General features: G+C 46.9%; 1 protein-coding gene and 1 long non-coding RNA gene across 15 annotated transcripts in view; both read right to left on the reverse strand.

The window, feature by feature from the left end:
• Positions 1 to 19,446, reverse strand: part of PTPRT (protein tyrosine phosphatase receptor type T) — a 1,176,585-nt gene that overhangs the window by 525,765 nt on the left and 631,374 nt on the right. The gene's annotated exons all lie outside the window — the stretch shown is intronic.
• LOC146395318 (uncharacterized) lies at positions 4,065 to 11,992 on the reverse strand. Its single transcript, XR_014832399.1, has 2 exons — positions 7,368 to 11,992; positions 4,065 to 7,067 (listed from the first exon to the last, which is right to left on the reverse strand). It is a non-coding gene; the product is annotated as an uncharacterized LOC146395318 (long non-coding RNA).

A 19,446-nucleotide genomic window follows, 5' to 3' on the forward strand; every position in this document is an offset into this window, starting at 1 on the left:
AAACCCACCTGGAAGGAGGCGCGAGAAGGCCTCCAAGGCAGTCCTAAAGCTGCACACAGGGCTGGAGGCTCACACTGGGAACAGAGAGGAAGCATCTAAATAAGGAGTGGTGGGGACGGATTCAGGGTCGGTGGGAAGACCAGAGGAGTGACCCAGGCAGCACAAGCCCAGCCTTCCTTGGACCAGGCAAGACCCCTGCCCACTGCGGGAGTTGGGGTGGGGGTGGGGATGGGGTCTCCACTGGTTCCCCCAACTGCTCTACCCATGACGGTCTGGATGAAGCATCCTTCCCTGGTAGGAAAGGGCTTTTCTGGAAGAAGGACACAAGCGCAGGACCCCGCAGAGGGGTCTCAATAAAGAGGCAGCATCTGCCAGCCTCATGGTGGGCATTAGGCCAGCATCTGTCAGTCTCAGACTCTGGAAGAAATTCTAGCCTGCAGTCCAGGTGTGGAGATGGAGCCATTGCCCAGGTAACTACACCATGATCCAATGACTTCACCAGACCTCACTTTCTTCTTAACTTCCATTCAAATCTCTGTCTACACAAGTATCAGGGCAGGCCCCCCTGCTTGGGGATGGAGTGATCGGGGGAGGGGGGACCCAAACCCATTATCAGCAAGGTGGGTCTCCCAGTAGGCCAGCACAAGCTCTTCCCATTCCTCTGAATGAGGGCAGTCTGGCTCCAAAACCAGGGAAGCCGTAAGCCCAGAGATGTGGGCTTGGGGCTGGGGTGGTGGGGGCTGCGGGGATGGAGCATCACAGGCTAAGCCTTTGACAGTCCCCAGTCAGTCGGAAGCTGTGGCAGCTGGTATTTTATTTAAGATACTCAGGGTTTACAGTTTAAAAACAAAAAACAAAACAAAACAAACCCTGTAAGTCTGAACAAATTCTTTAACTGGCAATTCCCTGCAAAGGGCCCTACAGTTTGCACCGTTTCCACCATGCATTCAATCAGAAGGGTATTGGGGACATAACTGTACATTATCACTATTGACATTTTCCAGCCTACTCCACTTTGGTTAAAAAGTGGGCGCCCAAAGATGCCACTTAATAACTTTGGGCATCATGAAAATGTCATTTTGACAAGTAGAAAAGTGGATTTACACACCCACCAAAGGTGACCTGCTTAGAAAGAGACAGCAGGGATTGTTCCCTGGCCTCAGAGAAAGATTGTCACAGCCCATGTCCCTGCAGGCTGCCGCTGTTGGGGTGGATGGAGGGAGGGGGAGGAGGGCAGAGAGCAGCATCTGTCCAGGTGACTCCCGGACCACTGGCGCAGGCGCAGATGAAAGAACAGGCTGCTGGGACCTTAGCAACACAACAGGGGATGGCCTTGGTGGAGGCAAGGGGATACAAAGGCCTGGCCCAGGGCTGGGGAAATGACTGGTCCAGTTCTGGTCCTGAATGGGGGTTCCATGTACCTGGAAAGACCCAGGAAGGCAGGCATAGGCTTAGTCCTTTGTTCTAGGTGGATGGGGGCAGCAGGTAATCCTGTGGTCAGGTGAAACCAAGGTCAAGGTTTTGGAAGAATGGAGGTCAATTCCCAGATGTTCCAGCTAAACAGAGAAGGAGGACAGAACTGTTTCCCTGGGAGGAGATGGGGAAGAGCGCAGCAAGGTGCCTGTTAAGCAAGGCTTGGAGTTTCCGCTCTGGTGCAGTGAGTTAATGATCTGGCTTGTCTCTGTGGAGGTGCTGGTTCAATCCCTGGCCGCGCACGGTGGATTAAAGATCCAGCATTACTGAAGCTGTGGCGTAGAATGCAAATGTGGCTTGGATTCGATCCCTCGCCCAGGAGCGTCCATATGATGCAGGTGCGACCAAAAAAGAAAAAAAAGAAAAAAGCAGCAGCAGCAAGGCTAGCTTTTTGGCCTTCTGTCTGTTCTCCTTGCAGAAATGCCTGTTTAGATCATCTGACTTTTTTTTTTTTTAGGTAAAAATGATATGAAAGAACTTACAAAATAGAAACAGACTCAAAGATTTCTAAACCAAACTCATGGGTACCCAAGGGGAAAGGTGGGGAGGAGGAGAGATAGATTAGAGATTTGGGATTGACATACACAGACTGCTATATGTAAAATAGATAGGAACAAGGCCTTACTGTGGAGCACAGGGAAATTCACTGTGTAATAATCTTTGCGGGAAAAGAATATGGAAAGGAATGGATGTATGTATACATGTGTAACTGATTTGCCCTGCTGTATGCCTGAAATTAACACAATTTTGTAAGTCGACTATACTCTAATAAATTTTTTTAAAAGAAGAAGGAGGAGTTCCCGTCAAGGCTCAGTGGTTAACGAATCCGACTAGGAACCATGAGGTTGCGGGTTTGATCCCTGGCCTTGCTCAGTGGGTTAAGGATCCAGCGTTGCCCTGAACTGTGGTGTAGGTTGCAGATGCGGCTCGGATCTGGTGTTGCTATGGCTGTGGTATAGGCTGAAGGATATGGCTCTGATTAGACCCCTAGCCTGGAAACCTCCATGTGCCATAGGAGCGGCCCTGGAAAAGGCAAAAAAAAAAAAAAAAAAAAAAAAAAAGGAAGAAGACAAGCTGTAAGGACTCAGGCCCTTTTCCCTTTCCTGAGTTTCCACCTCAACCGGGCGCACCAATGTTAAAAACCTAGGCATCACTCTCAAATCTTTCCTCTGCCTTGCCTCCCCAATACCTTGCATCTAAGCAAGGACTTAGTTTTCTGCTAAGGACCAGACAGTAATCATGCTGGACTTTGCAGTCTAAAAGGTCTCTCTGCAGTAACTCCTCAACTCTGCCACTGTCCCCATGAATGTGTTTCATAAAACTTTATAGATCCAGGCACGAGCCCAGATTTGGTCCACAGACTAGTGCTGGCCAACCTCCTGAGCTATCATATCACCAAAGCTATTAATTTTACCTTCTAAGCATCTCTGGAATCCTCCCACTTTTTTCCAGCCCCCTCGCCCATCCACCAGGCCCGCCACCGTCCTCCCTTGTCTGGAGATGACAGCAGCCCCTGCCATGGAGGCTCTGATTCACTTCTGTCCCCTCCAGCTCTCTACCCGGAAGTCAGAGTGAGCACCCTAAGATTCAGGTCACATCACCTTTCTGCTTAGGACCCTTCAGGGGCTCCCCATGACCTTCACAATGAGATCTGCACTCCTTTTAAATTTTTTTCTGCACCCGTGGCATATGGAAATTCTGGGGCCAGGGCTGATCAAATTCAGGCTGAAGTTGTGAACTATGCAATGTGGCAAAGCTGGATCCTTTAACCTACTGCATGGGGCCAGGGATTGAACCCGAGCCTCGGCAGCAACCTGAGCATCTGCAGAGGCAATGCCAAATCCCCAGCCCACTGAGCCACAGTGGGAACTTCGAGATATGCACTCTTGATGGGCCAACCAGTCCCTGGAGAAATCAGTGCGTATTCACTCCTCTACCCACACCATCGTCCAGCCCCTGTAAATGCTTTTGGGGGCCTTAGGTGACCTCTCCCTCCTGAGCCTTTGCCTGGAGGACCCACAGGTCTCTCCATCACAATGCACCGCTTCCACTCCCCTCTTTGACTCACTCACTTCCCACATCACCTCCTCAGGGCAGTCCTCCCTAGGTCCTGAGTCTGTCAAGTGCCTCCTCTGGAGCCTCTGTTGACTTGTCTGCTGTTGTGAGCATCTGGAAGGGAGTTTGGTACAAGTTCAACAGTGCAGGCATGCCTCACAGCACAGTACCTGACTTGGAGCCAGGGCTCAGAAAACATCTGCTGACTGACTGGGTGTGTCGGTGAGTCAATCAATAAACACTCGCAGGATAGCGGGAAGTCAGAGGATATCCAATGGGCCGGGCTTCCCCAGAGACCCGAAGATACTATGGCTTGGGTTCCCACAGCCCTGCATGCCCTCGTCAGCATGGTTCTACGCCCTCCTAGTGGGCTCAGGAACTTGTTTTCTGACCCAAGAGGTATCCTGGTCAGGAAAATATCCTGGCTTCCAGAACCTTCTGTGATTTGTAAGATGGACTAAGGTTTGGAAGACACAAAGGCACTCAGATATTTACATACACTCCTGGGTAGAAGCATAAGTGAATTCACAATCATCTTTTTGTCTGTATGACTTTTCATGTATTAATTCTTTCATCTGTTCATTCCCTTTACAGATGTGTCCTGAGCTTCCAAGGGTGTCTGCCCCTGAACTGGCTGCTGTACCCACAGAGATTGGCCGATACCCAATTCTTGCTTTGCTGGCTGGTGGGGGAGACATGTCATTTTGATAGAGTGTGGTAAATGCCATGATAAATGAGTGGTCAGGGACTATACTAGGGAGTAAAATAAGGAAGAATAAAATTGACAATAAAGTATACTAGAATGTTCAGGTCAAGTAGTATTTTAGAAACGAGCAGACTTAATAGTCTGAAGAAAAACAGGGCCGGCACCAAGAAAGAGGACCAATAGAGACACTTAAAAAATAAAGCTAGACAGGTCAGCTGAACGCCAGCGGTTGTTGTAACAGAAACAACACAAGGAAACATCAAACTCTTAGCAGAACTGAATCTCAGAAGCATAATGTGCTTTGCAAGGAAATCAACCAGCTCTAAAGGGATTCACTCTCCAAACCCAAACATGGCCATGCAGGTGCCAGTCAAGGTCACCTCCCAAGAGGAAGTGAATGAACAAACCCGATGGGATGCTTGGAAGGAGGCAGCTCAGAGGGGCCACACTGGTGGTGGTGCAGGTGCCCTGGGGAGGGTCAGAGGGGTGGAGGCATGGAGAGAGAGGTGGTACAAACCTGCTGTTTCTCTCCCAACCTGGGCACCTCCGTAAAATGGTGTTCCAGATGCGTGATGTTCGCCTTCTCTCTTACTGGAACTGCTGCAGAGAAGAGGGGACTTCGTTCCACTGGCATTGACAGTGGTTAGAGTGGGCGAACAGTGGCTGCCTGGACTGCTGTCTGTTGGATGTGGGCAGACTACAGGCCAGGAGGAAGGAGATCCATAGCACAGGACTCCCCCAGCCTCGAATTAAAGGAGGATCGGCCAGATGCCGTCACTCGCAGGCCCAGGGAGGGGGGGGTCTGTTCCATCATGAGAAAACCTGCAGAGCTTTGCTGGGGGCGGTGTGTGTGTGTGTGTGTGTGTGTGTGTGTGTGTGTGTGTGTACACATGTGCAGACTCCCAGCCTGAGGCAGGACCCTAGCCAGCTGGAAGGTAGAGCCCCTCCAACCCCAAGACCCCCGCACTCATGCCACCTTCATGCCAAAACAGATCTGAAGGGTTATTTATGCCATTCTCACTTGAGAGATGAGGAAACCGAGGCCCAGGGCGGAGGCAGTGAGTTGCTGGAGAGTTTGGGGGTTGCAATTGGCATCCATCCCTGGCCTTTCTGGAAACATGATAAGGAGAGACTCCATCGCTTCCTTTGCTTCTAGGACATGCCCCTGTGTTATTTTATCCTCATGAGACTCAGAGATGTTCTCTGGCACTTTCCTGAAGGTGAAACCCGACATGGCCCTGTGGGGCTCCTGGGCACAAGAGCCTTTCGGTGCCCCCCATTTCTCCTTCTTAGGAAATGGACCCCATTCGGCCACCATGGCTTTCCCTGAGTTCCTAGGGATACGTTCAGACAGTTGCTGATCAGGGGAGGAAGGGGCTGCAAAGACAAGGGAGGAACCATCCAGAAACAATAGCAGCGCCTTGGGGCAGGATCCTGGTTCCTTCCCAAGGGATACACCTAAGAGAAAAGCTATATTCCTTATGCTTCTTCTAGAAATGAATACTTTGAAATTGAACAGCTTAGGGTTCTCCCTGACTTAATTGTACCTTAGGCACAATCACCGTAAGCTAAAGATTAGGCACCTGAGGGTAACTGCCTGTGGGTTAAAGATGATTCGCACGTGAGGTTTTTCAGGAAACTTCCTGGTTTGTTCTAATCGTGGACCAAGTACTGTTATTGGAGGCAATAACCCAGAAGACCACCCTCGTGACATCTCCTGACTCCAGCTTTGATGACTAAAATTCCGCCAAGGAAAGAAGAACGTGTGTTTGTCCCAACCCTGATCCCTATCTGAAAACCTGTTTTTCTCATTTTTATTATAAAACTCTAGGAAATTATTTCAAAGGGGAGGGCACAGTCTTTAAGGCATTAGCCTGCTGTGACCCTCCTTCACCTGGCAAAGCCATAACGCCATTTTTTTCTCCTTTACCCAAAACTCTGTCTCCACGTTTCAATTTGGCACCAGCAGACAAAGGCCGAATTCTGGCAACGAAGGTCTCAGAGCTAAGCAGTGGTGGAGATGTGATTTCAATGAAGGCCTGTTTGACTCAAAAGCCCTCTTTTTCTATTTTTTCCCATGGTCTGCTAGACATTCAGGGGATATTTCAAACCTAACATGTCCCAAACTGAACCACCGGTCTCCCCTGGAAACCTGCTCTGCACACATCTCCCCCTCCCCCACCGCAGTGGGCAACAGCTCCATCCCCCAGCAGCCCAGGTGTAACCCTCTCCCCCTTTTCTCACTGTTGTTCCCTTTCTTTCTCCCACACCCACCACCCGACCACCAGCTAACGTGTTGGATGATCTTCAAAATACATCCAAAATCCAATCGTTTTCACCGGCTCTCCCCTGGCAGATGTTACACATTTTTCGATTCTGGATTTGCAATGGACTCCTTCTACAGTCTATGCTCAGCTCCCTAGCCAGAGTAATGCTTTCTACATGTGCGCAAACCACCTTACTCTTCTCTTCAAAACCCTTCAGCAGCTCCCCATTTTATGCAGAGAAAAAGCCTAATGCCTCACCATGGTCCTTGGGGCTTTGCAAGACCCGTTCTTAGTTCCCTCCGGGTTTTCCTCTCCTCCCATCCCTCCCTACGTACAGGCTCAGCCCCAAGCCCCCCGCCTCCTTGCTGTTCTTTGAACACTGCACACACACTCCAGCCTCAGGGCCTTTGCACTGGCTGTTCTGATGCAGAGTCTTCCCTTCTCCCCTCCCTTTCACCCTTCAAGATCCATTCGCTGAATCTTTTTCACCTCCTTCAAGTCTGCCAATATACCCCCTCCTCAATGAGGCTGAGATGAGCCACTCTCTTTAAAATTATAAGTCACTTCTGGACTTGTGGCTGCCTGATGGGAGAGGGAGGGAGTGGGAGGGATCGGGAGCTTGGGCTTATCAGACACAACTTAGAATAGATTTACAAGGAGATCCTGCTGAATAGCATTGAGAACTTTCTCTAGATACTCATGTTGCAACAGAACAAAGGGTGGGGGAAAAAATGTAATTGTAATGTATACATGTAAGGATAACTTGACCCCCTTGCTGTACAGTGGGAAAATAAAAAAAATATTAAAAAAATAAATAAATAAATAAAGGAATTTTATAATGGTAAAAAAAAAAAAAATTATGTCACTTCTACCACCAGCATCCTCCATCTCCCTTACTCTGATGCATTTTTCCTTAAAATACCTAACCCCTTCAAGTATAGCACGTCATTTACTCATTTACTATGTGCTCTCATATTTCAGGATCCCTCTTGAGAATATAAGCACCATAAAGGCGGGGATTTGTCTGGGGTTTAGGGGGTCTTTTGTTTGTTCTCTTTTTTGGCTGCCCTGCAGCATATGCAGTTCCCAGGCGAGAGATCAGATCCCAGCTGCAGTTGTGACCTACCCTGCACCTGCAGCAACACTGGATCCTTTAACCCACTGTGTAGGGCCAAGGATTGAACCCAGAGATGCAGATTCATGCCCTCTGGCCACAGCAGGGATTTGACTGTTTTGTTGACAGATGCATCCCCACCACTTCGAACAGTGGCTGATACCTACCAGGCGCTCAATAAATATTTATAGAATTGGGTGGTCCCTTTAGTTGGTGACTACAGAAGAAAAAGGCCCAAAGGTGCAGGAGAGGATAAGTTCCTAAATCACAAGGTCATATTTTATCACTACCTCCTCCTCAATTGCTCAGTGGGACGGGGGAGGGTATATAACTTTAACAAAAGGAGTTTGCATAGAGAGGAGGAAATCAAACTTGAAATGAGAATATGAAAGGAGCTCCGGGAAGGGTAAATTGCCCTGCCTTTAAATGAAAAAAGAAGTGACATCTAAAAACAAAGATGCTTAAAACATTGGCCACAGTAGCTGGAAATAACACTGAGATTGGGGTGGGGGATGGGTGCTGCTAGGTGTCCTAGAAATCTCACTGCCACCTGCACTCCTGCCTGGAGCCTTACAAGACAATTGACAGCCCAGATCAATAAACAACTTAAATTCCGCTCCAAAGGAATAACTGAAATGAATGCACAAGAGCGCAGGGAAAGAACAAAGGGGCTGGGAACCTGGCTTTGATTCTCCCTGGTGAACCCAGCACCCTGGTTACTTGATAAGAATGGAATAATGATCATAGGAGTGGTGGCTCTGCTGGGAGAGTGTCAGCTCAGCCCTCTCTCTGCAGTCCCCATAGATGCATCTGCGTCTGGTCTGCTCTGCAGTGACAAGGGAGGAGGGGAGCCCCTGTCTTGGTCCTGTTTGCAGACCCCTTGGCTAGGGTGTGGAGAAGTCTCTGCAGGCTTAGGGTGGAACATTGATCCCAAAGACAGAGCCTGGGGTGGAGATTCTCAGGGGGGAAAACAGACACTCTCACCCAGTGTCAGCCCGACGGAACTCCGGGCTAGACTACATTTGTCCAAAGTTCGCAAGAGCAGAAACAGGATCAGAATAGTTTACAGAAGTGACCAGAAAGATCCAAGATACCTGGGCTCCCACCTACACTTTTCCAATGCGAGAAGCCACAAGTCAAGAAAGTGAATGAAGCTGGAACTAAATTAGCCTGAGAGCTTTTATATCCTCTCCCCCAATGGATTAGGTTAGTCCAGAGGGAGGGACACCGTTTTGTGAATTGTACACCAAGAGAGGCTAACTTTTAAAATTCTGCAGAGACCTCCACACCTGCTGGCAGCTGTGGCTGACTGTAATTTGCCAGCAGAGTTAAGAAGGCTAGCTGGCTCAAAGACCTAGACATACAGACCTACGTAGGTAAGCCTAGGGAACATTCCAGATGTGATTTTTCAGGATCCTGATCTGAGCTCCCCAATTCATTCCCAAATGGTTCTCCCAATCGTCCATTCAACTAAATATTCACAGGGTTACTCTAAAGTACTGGCCCTAGGCCTGGGCAAAACCCAGAGATGACAGACTTGGTCCTGCAGGCAGCTCTTCAAGGACAAAGATCTCATCTCACTCATCTCTACACCTACAGCCCCAGGGCTTAATTGGTTCTGTGCCTGCACATACAGCAGCCCCTTCCCTACCTTGCCCCGCACCTTTGGGCAAGTTGAGCATGCGGCAGATTGATCACTGGATGCATGAATGACGAGGCTATTTGCAACTTCCCCCCAACCAACAGGTGATCTTGAGTGTGACCTTGACAATGGAAACATGTTCTCAGACTTGGCAGTCTCTATAGATTCAGGATAAGTGATTTTAAAATCAAATACTGGAGTTCCCATTATGGCTCAGCAGTACGGAACATGACTAGCATCCATGAGGATTGCAGGTTCAATCCCTGGCTTCACTCATTGGGTTAAGGACCTGGCATTTCCATGAGCTGTGGTGTAGGTTGCAGATACATCTTGGATCTGGCATTGCTGTGGCTGTGGCATAGGCTGGTAGCTGTATCTCCGATTCAGCCCCTAGGCTGGGGACTTCCATATGCCGTTCAGCCCCAAGAAGACAAAGAAAAAGAAAAAGAAAAAATGAAACACACACTTAGATTAGGGTCATGACGATGGCATCTGGTCTACTCAGAGTCATTTCAGCAATGACCTGCTTGCCTTCTGAACTCCACAGTCCCTGGTTAACTGCTTGGTAGGCAGAATTTAAAGGGGCCCACATTCAGGAGAATTCTGCCTAAATGGCCCAGCCAGGGAACCTGGAGACCCCTGATCACTACTGAAAGTGGCTGGTGATACAACAGGCTAAATATCGACCCTCCTCTGTCTGACAGCTTTTCAAAAAGTGTGTACCTGAGCACAGAAACATCACACACACACTCCCCCTTCATATACACACTGGCACACCCTGCATTATCTTCCCTCATCTGTCAATTTTCTCTGAAAATACAATTTTATTAGCTGACTAATTAATACTTCATTATGTGAGTGTAAATATACGTAAGATTTATATACATTTAGCCATTTTTCTCAGTCAGACATTTTGGTTACTTCCACATGGTCACAGAACTGAAATAACATTAAAATAAGCCTGGCTCTGTGGCTCCTTTCTCTCTGACTTTCTAGGGTAGATTAAATATGGTGGCCAGGTCTAGCCCTGCCCTTGACAGGTGAACTGTGTTCCAGCCTGGCTCTGTGACCACATGATCGTTAGAATGCAATGGAAGTGACCCTGTACCAATTTCTATAAGTGACTGATAGCTTCTATTCCCTGGGAGCTCTAAGCTGTCATCTAGTCTGACTATCCAGAGACCACCCATGAGCATCCCGGACAGTTCATATGCAGGCACTCCGTCTCTCCGGTCAAGTTGAGCCTTCCAGTCAATCTCGCCAAGGTGCCAATGCAAGGGCATCTGGGGAAGACTAGCTCATCCTCCAGCTCAATACCCAAATGGCCTTTACAATGTCAAGGCCACCCCCAGCTAAGCCCTGGTCACATTCTCTAACTTTCACAGTCATGAGATAATTTCAAAATTGTTATCGTTTGAAGCATCAGCCTGTCTTCTAGATGTTCTCACAATCCAAACAGTGGCCCATAAATCTCTCTATCATCTTGCCTCTGCTCCTCTCTGACCTGACCTTTGATATTTCTCTGGCCCACCCTGCCCCTTTATACAGACTTCCTCGTTCTTCCTTAAACACACCGAACATGCTCCCTCTACCTCAGGACATTTGCACTTGCTGTCCTCTCTGTGAAGAACACTCCCATATCTGAGCATGGCTGGGTCCATGGCTTCCTGTAGGTCTCTGTACAACGATCAATTAATCAGAGAGGTCTGCTCCAAAATAGGGATTTTTTTTTTCCCTCCACCTCAGCACCACTGGGGAGAGACACCCCTCCCCTCCTTATCCTGCTTTAATTGTCTTCATACGACTTTCATGACCTGACATAGACTTAGAACTATAGCTGTATGCAAACTGGTTCTTAACATGTGTGTAATATATTTTTGTCTGCCTGCCCCACATCTCCTCCCCACAAAAAATGCACATACTATAGTATAAACTCCCTGAGAGCAGGAACTTCCTCTGCTTTTATCACTCTATAGCCCCAAGAACCTAGAACAGTGCCTGTGTGGAGTATTTGTAAATGAATGACTCAATCAATGAAACGTGTTCTTGCAGAGAACTTGTTCCATGCATTTCTGATTGTCCCACAAAAGAACCTACTGTAAATTAATTGTTGAGGTGCAGGAATCACACATTTAAAAACCCTTTGGAATAGATAAGCAATAAGATCCCACTGTATAGCACTGGGAACTCTATCTAATCATGTATGATGGAGCATGATAATGTGAAAAAAAAAGAATCTATACATGTATGTGTGACTGGGTCACCTTGCTGTACAGTAGAAAATTGAGAGAACACTGTAAACCAGCTATAATGGAAAAAAAATAAAAATCATTATTAAAAAATAAATGAGATAAAAATAAAAACCTTTTAGCACTTACTGGTACCATTCCCTACAGTCTGAAATGACCTGGTTTTCGCTCCCATTGGAAAGGTGTAAGAATGCTAATTTCCTTCCATTCCTTGCATCTACTGTTACCTGACAAAGTCACTCAAAAATATTTGCCATCTTCATTCTCTCTCTTTTTTTTTTTTTTTTTTTTTTGCTTTTTTAGGGCCACGCCTGTGGCATATGGAAGTTCCCAGGCCAGGGATTGAACCTGAGTACTCATGGATACCACTTAGCCACGACACAAATTCCTCAAAAATATTTGCTATCTGGATACCTAAAAAGAAAAACGTTATTATCATTATTTATTTTAAGGGCCGCACCTGCGGCATATGAAGGTTCCCAGGCTAGGGGTCAAATCAGAGCTGCAGCTGCCGGCCTACACCACAGCCACAGCAAAGCAGGATCCGAGCGGCATCTGCGACCTACACCACAGCTCACAGCAACGCCGGATCCTTAACCCCCCGAGGGAGGCCAGGGATCCAACTCATGGATGTTAGTCAGGTTCTGGATACCGAGAAAGCAAGCTGGTTACCACTGAGCCACAATGAACACTCCAAAAGGTAAAGGTTAATTCTTTTTTCAACGTTGCATTTTTTTTTGATGCTTAGTGAGCTGAGTTCCTTGTTCATATGTTTGCTGGCCACTAGAATTTAAGCTCTTTGAGAGCAGGGGGCTTGCTTACTTTTGCTCACTGATGCCCCCTAGCATCCTGGGGAATCCAGTGTTTAACAGGCACATGGTAATACTTGCAGAAAGAATGAATTAATACGAACGTCTTCTTTTATGATTGGCCTATTGAATCCTTGGTTTTATGTTTCCTTTGAGAAGTCGATCTCTTTTCTCTTACTGACGTGAAATACCTACACATACAGAATATTTACGCTTTGTCTGTTGTCTGGGTTGATTTCTAAGCTGTCATTTACATTCTATTTTGTGCGTGCTATTTTTTGACGTTCAGAAATTCTAAAATTTTTTGTGTAGTCACATCTATTGTTTCATTTTAGTTCTTCCATTGGAGATCATGTTTAGAAACAGTCATGACAGTGAACTCTTATTTGGTACTTATCACACACCAGGCACTTTTCTAAAAACTTCACATATATCACTTCTTTCATCTTTGTGGCAATCCTATGAGGCAGACGCTATTATTATCTCATTACATAGATGAAGAGCCCAAGGCAGGGTGCTATGAAATAATTTTCTACATAAGATTTTATATATGTTTATCTATGCATTATAAAAGTTGCTTTATGTTTTCAGTTTTAATATTTGCAGTGACTATCTAATAATGACAGTCCACAGAGTGGGGTTTTATTTTTTTTGAGTTTGGTATGAAGTGAAGCTATAACTACTCTTCCCCAAACAGTTGTCAAGTGCTCCTACAGTTTATTGAATAATTTATCCCTCCTCCACTTAATTAAAATTATACTTTTAACTTATCTTTGACGTAGTGTAATACACACACACACACACACACACACGCACGCACACACAGTGTTTGCTGATATTCAGTTCAATGGCTCTGTCAATCTTTTAAGTTGCTGGATAATTTCATGGTATGTTCAGTGAAGCAAATTACTAAAACAGAAATACAAAGAAGACACATAAAGATTACCAGTGATTTCTTACAAATCCTGATTAAATACACAGCCAATGTTGCTTTCATGAAATATGTATCTGTCAAACAGAAACTTAAGTGCTACCAAACTGCATCATGAACGTACAATAATTGTTGGAAACGGTTTGCTTCAGACTTTTGGTGGCTACACCAGCATGCAGGCATCTTTTCTAGCCCAGAGGAAATATGTACAGTCTATGGCTATTTAGCTTTATCACTTTCGAAATACTGCTTCAGGTCTCTTGCAAAATCATTTGGATTTCAGTTTAAGCTAATAAGCACCAGCAGTTTATGGTCAGGTTCACAAGGTACATTGCTATCCTGCCTGCAGTGGAGATGAGACCATGAGAAAACTGCTTCTACTAGGTCAGGACTCACCTGGCTCCAAAGGGGGCAGAGGGGGGCGCTCCTCCAGTTGACCCCTCATCCCTGAGTCCCCACCACACTCAGACAAGGATCTGGACCTCATCACCGCTCTGCTGCTTGGACATCTAATGAGAAGAAGAGCCTCGGCCCCCAAGTCTGGGGAGAAGTACCAGCTCTTAGAGTGGCTAGAAGCCACCCAGGAGGCTATAGCTTGGTCCCAGGACTAACTCCAGCTAACAGTTAACTCCTTTTTTTAAGGGCCACACCCGCTGGAAGTTCCCCGGGCTAGGATTGAATAGGAGCTGCAGCCACAGCCACAGCCACATGGGATCCCAGCCACATCTGTGATCTACACCACAGCTTGCAGGAATGCTGGATACTTAATCCACTGAGCAAGGCCAAAGATGGAACCCACATCCTCAAGGATGCTAGTCAGGTTCTTAACCACTGAGCCACAGCAGGAACTCCTAATAATTCCTTTTAATAGTATCTCCTACCTCTTTTGACATTCATATTTATTTTTTTTATTTCCACCTTTTCTTTAAAAGAAAGAGAGCAGACTCTCTGTCCTGTCCCCACCTTGCTTTCCTCCTAATGATTTGAAAATGGTTCTTCACTCATTCATACAGCTGACTAATATTTCATTGGATGGCTACGCCATCATTTCTTTAACCTGTGCCAGAGCAGGCTCGTTGTGGCCCACTGCCTGGCACTTGTTCTAACAGACAGAACCTTCCAGGCCCTGCTGACAGTGGCCACACTCAGTTCAGTCTCAGCAGTGAGTGGCATGCCAAGTCCTGTGTCTTGAATGCCCTGACCCACCCCAGGGTCCAGTGACACTGGCTGAGTCCCTGTAAGCTTTGCCACCCTCCCTGTCCTCCATCACTGTGACCGCTCCATGCCACACAGCAGCTGGAATCAAGTTCTGGGGCCCTGGTCTCAGCTAGGGTGGATGTGGTGAGTTTATCTGGCTGCCATGAGTGACAGGGAAGTGACCACTGCTACTAAAGCCCTCGCCCTCCCTGCAGCTGTGCCTCCAAACAAGCATTCCTTTTGTTCCCCAGGTGGCCCTGGTCACTTGCTCCCACAACACGGCAGGGGAAGGACGAGGTCCTGGGATCACCCTTAAACCTATGAACCCTTGTGAGTTTGCTGCACGTACCGCTCTGCTGCTTGGATGTCTAATGAGCTTTGACCTTAACTCAAGACAGATCCCTGACCTCAGTCTCAGACCCGACCAGACTGAGTTCTGACCCCTGCACAGACTGAAGCCAGATCCCAGCTTCGCATAGAGTCATGACCTTGACCTAAGCCATAGATTTATCCTGAACACTGAACCCGGGTCCAGACTCAGCCCATAGCCTGCTTGTAACTAAGCCCAGCCAGCTCCCCTACAAATAGGGTCACAAAAGAGGCTTGAGATGCTTGTGCTCAGGGCTGCATGTGAGCTCTGCCTCAGCTCCGGGCAGCGTTCATGCACCAAGACCATTAAAATCGAGCCCTCATTACTGCCATGGGAAGAAGCTTCAGTTTTGTAGATCTCATTTCAAATCCTGCCTCTGTCTCACTGGGGGGCGGGGGGGGGGGCGCTTTAGTTCAATTAGCTGACTCTGAGGAATCCATCTATAAAAATGGGGACAAAATGCCTGCTGGCAAGATGGCTACAGGATTAAATTACATGGGACATGGAAAGTGCCTGGCGCATAGTAGGTCCTCAATAAAGTTCACCTCTTTGCCCTTGCAGGCATCTGGTCAGCTGCAGCTGAATCTCCTCAGGGCTGTTCCTGCAATATGACAGTGATCACCAGCCACACAGGGCTACTGAGCCCTTGAAGGATGGCCAGTCCAAACTGAGATCCTGTGAGGAATGCACCATGTACCGAAGACCAAAGCCTTAGTAGGAAAGAAAAATGTAAATGACATCAATGATTAAAATCATTAGAACATGATGGAAGACAATATGAGAAAAAGAATGTATAGATATGTATGATTGGGTCACTTTGCTGTACAGCAGAAACGGGCACAATATTGTAAACCAACCATGTATTAATAAGAAATAATAATAGTTAAAATCATTGATTATACCTTGAAAGGATAGTAGTTTGGATACATTGGGTTAAATAAAATATATTACTAAAATTAATTTCACCTATTTTACTTTCTTTTAATGTGGCTACAAGAAAATTTAAAATTACATGGTCTACAGGTCTAGGGAGCCAAGCAGGTTATAAGCAATGACAATGAAAACGACAGCAACAGCAAAAATAACAGCTAACATTTACTAAGTGCTTACTGTGTGCTGGGCACTTATACAAATCCTCCCCATCACATCTAAAAGCAGGTACTCCTATTGTCCCTATGACGGAGACGGAACAACAGAGGCACCGAGAAGTGACATGACATGTTCCGACTGCAGCCCTAGCAAGTGGTAGAGCTCAAATTTCAGTCCAGAACACCTGGACCTGGAGCATGCATGCTCGGATAATGGCCATGTCCATGAAAGGTGGTCTCAGCCTAACACAGGCTGTCTTCCTGCAAATGGGTCACCTTGCCAGGCAGAAGCTGGTACTGGACAGTTAAATGGTGTTATTGAAACAGAAGCAGCACCAACCCCTTCCCCTCCAACCACACCCGGCATCTCATGGTCCTTCAGACTGGTCAAGACCCAGCAGGGTTCACCCTGGGGGTGGGGAGCTCTCTCGTTCTATCACTGGCATCTCTCATGTGCTGCCCAGGTCACCTTTACCAGGCAGAATCAAAGGGGACAGTTCCTCAAAGCCATTCAGCTTTCTCCATGAGTGAGAGGGGCCTCTAAGAGCAAAGACGATAAAACTTGATTGTTCAAAAAGCGAGATCAGTTCTCCAATGTGCGTGCCCGTCATGAACCCAGCACCTACCATTTGAGCAGAAACCCCACATTTCAGCAGAAGTACTTAATGTGTCACTTCTCTACAGCCACCTTCTTCGAAGCACTTACTTTGGAACGGGGAGAAGGAAAAACAAACCCTAATAACCCGGCACTTGGAATGAAAGGGAGGAGGTTTATGATCAAGAACTCAAAGTGCTTTAGTGACAGGGCTGCACACATCCTCAAGCAGCTCCTAAAACAGCTCCCTGGACAGGAAACCTTCCCCGGGAGCCCGACAACTGGGTTTCACACCCAAGCTGGGCTGAGCGGCAGGGAGCACACTCACCTTGGGCACCAGCTCTTTCACAGGTCAGTTGGAAGTCCTGGTTCAAGGCTGGGCCTGAAAGGCACCATCCCAGTGATGGGATGAATCTTAGCTGAATGATACAGTTACAAATATCTACGGAGCACTGTGGCAACTGCATTTTCCAAAGATGGCCATTACCATGTCGCTTACCCTACCTGTTCTACAAGGGGAACTTGCCACTCCCTTTTAAGAGAAGGGGTTTACGTCCCCTCCTCTGGAAATAGGGTGGACTTTTGGTCCTGCCTCCATCATTAAAGTCTGGTGGATGCACTTAAACAATTTTTTTTTAAATTATAGTTGATTTACAATGCAGTGAATGTGTTTGATGTGATTTCTGAAGCTAAGTCATAAAAGGCCATGCCGCCGCCACAAGGCTCTCTTGCTCTTGGAGCCCAGCCACCATGCTGTAAGGAAGCCCAAACCACATGAAGAGGCTGTAGGCAGGTGTTCAGCCAACAGCCCCAGCAGAGGCCCCAGTGGGGACCCTGCATGAACCACCAGACTTGTGAGTAAGGTAACCTTAGACCCAGCTCCAGCTCCAGCCACGGTCTGGAGCAATCACATGAGGGACCCCAAATGTGGGGAAACCCCCCAAGTGGAACCACCTCACTGAGCCCAATCACAGTTCACCAAAACAATGAGAGAAAATAAAAAATAAAGCACTGTCATCTTATGCCGTTAAGTTTCAGGTGACTTATCATGTAGCAATAGGTAACTGCAGCAAGCACCTACTGTGTGTAGGCGCTCTGCTCTCTGCTAAAACACGAAGCAGTGACAGTGACTGTGTGCTGACCTCCAGGAGAGAACAGCCTGTGGGAGAGACAGAAAAGTAGCTGATCCCAGGCGTAGGCCATATGGGAAGGTGACAGGGGAGCAGGTGAGGGACTTTGGGAACTAACCAGGGTTGAGGAAGCTCACGAAGCTTGAGAATATTAGAGCAGACTCCCCAGAGGAGAGGATTTTTACATAGAGTCTTGAGAATGAATCAGTGTCAATTAGATGGAGACAGAGCTTTTAATTCATTTTAAAGGGTTTAGAGGAAATAAGACTAGCAAGAATACATAGGGAAAAAAACGATGGGAGGAGTTCCCATCGTGGCGCAGTGGTTAACGAATCCGACTAGGAACCATGAGGTTGCGGGTTCGATCCCTGCCCTTGCTCAGTGGGTTAACGATCCGGTGTTGCCGTGAGCTGTGGTGTAGGTTGCAGACGCGGCTCGGATCCCGCGTTGCTGTGGCTCTGGCGTATGCCAGTGGCTACAGCTCCGATTGGACCCCTAGCCTGGGAACCTCCATATGCCGCGGGAGCGGCCCAAGAAATAGCAACAATAACAACAACAACAACAACAACAAAAAAGACAAAAGACAAAAAAAAAAAAATGATGGGAAAGTCTTCCCAACTTTTAAAATATATGCTAAAACCTTGAAATGTATACCTTAATAATTAAAACCTCAACAAGTGATTGTCATATCAATAGGCCAGCTGACCAATGGAAGATCAGAAAGTCAGAAATAGACCCAAATGCCACAGAGCTTTCATATTTATTAAAAGTGGCATTCCAAAGATGGACTTTTCTAGAAATGCATCCTAATGCACACAGTATTCTAAGATCAAATTACTCAAAATGCAAATGCAAAATATTAATCCACTGAACTCCCAGAAGAAAATACATGTGTATTCCTTTAAAACCTTATGGTATTTAAAGCCTTCTTACTTTTTTTTTTTTTTTTTACTCAAAATCCAGAAACACTAAGAGAAAGATTGATAAATCCAACCACATAAGAAAAAAACTTACGCAATGCCAAAAGAGAGAGAGAGAAACAGAGTGAGAAAGTGTGCATATTAAGCTAAGGCTAAAAACTTATGTCTAAAGACTTCCATTGAGTTGGAAGGTGCATCAAAACTACAGCTTTTGGAGTTCCCGTCATGGCGCAGTGGTTAACGAATCCGACTAGGAACCATGAGGTTGCGGGTTCGGTCCCTGCCCTTGCTCAGTGGGTTAACGATCCGGCGTTGCCGTGAGCTGTGGTGTAGTTTGCAGACCCGGCTCGGATCCCGCGTTGCTGCGGCTCTGGCATAGGCCGGTGGCTACAGCTCCGATTGGACCCCTAGCCTGGGAACCTCCATATGCCGCGGGAGCGGCCCAAGCAATAGCAACAACAACAACAACAAAAAGACAAAAGACAAAAACTACAGCTTTTCCTTGGTCATCTTAAGATATCTGTAGCTTCCTGTTCCCATCTCAAGGCCTGGCAGAGAATAGGCGTTTAATAGCATATAATGGACAATGCAGTTACTGGAAGTCTGAATACAGACGGAAGTTCTGGTTTAGTCCTGACTAGTTCTTTGACCCACAACCTAAACTAATAGATGTGTGCATGTGTTCCATGTGGTGGAGGAAGCAAGGCCATCTGTTGCTTCTCTGCAACCCTACCACCCCATCCTGGAAAATCCCTGTCACTGCCCTCAAGGTAATAGGTTGATGATACAGTGGTCACTAAGCAAAGCCACTGAAGCAGCCTTCAAGCAAACCCAACAATCAGGAAAACAGCTAAAAGCTGGCATTGTCTCATGGGTTTTATCTTGTTCTATTCATCTCAG

This window comes from Sus scrofa, chromosome 17 (assembly GCF_054392235.1).
Source record: "Sus scrofa isolate SSC_HxYL_T2T_F1_AM1 chromosome 17, Sscrofa_HxYL_maternal_Yorkshire_Landrace_v2.0, whole genome shotgun sequence".
NCBI lineage: Eukaryota > Metazoa > Chordata > Mammalia > Artiodactyla > Suidae > Sus > Sus scrofa.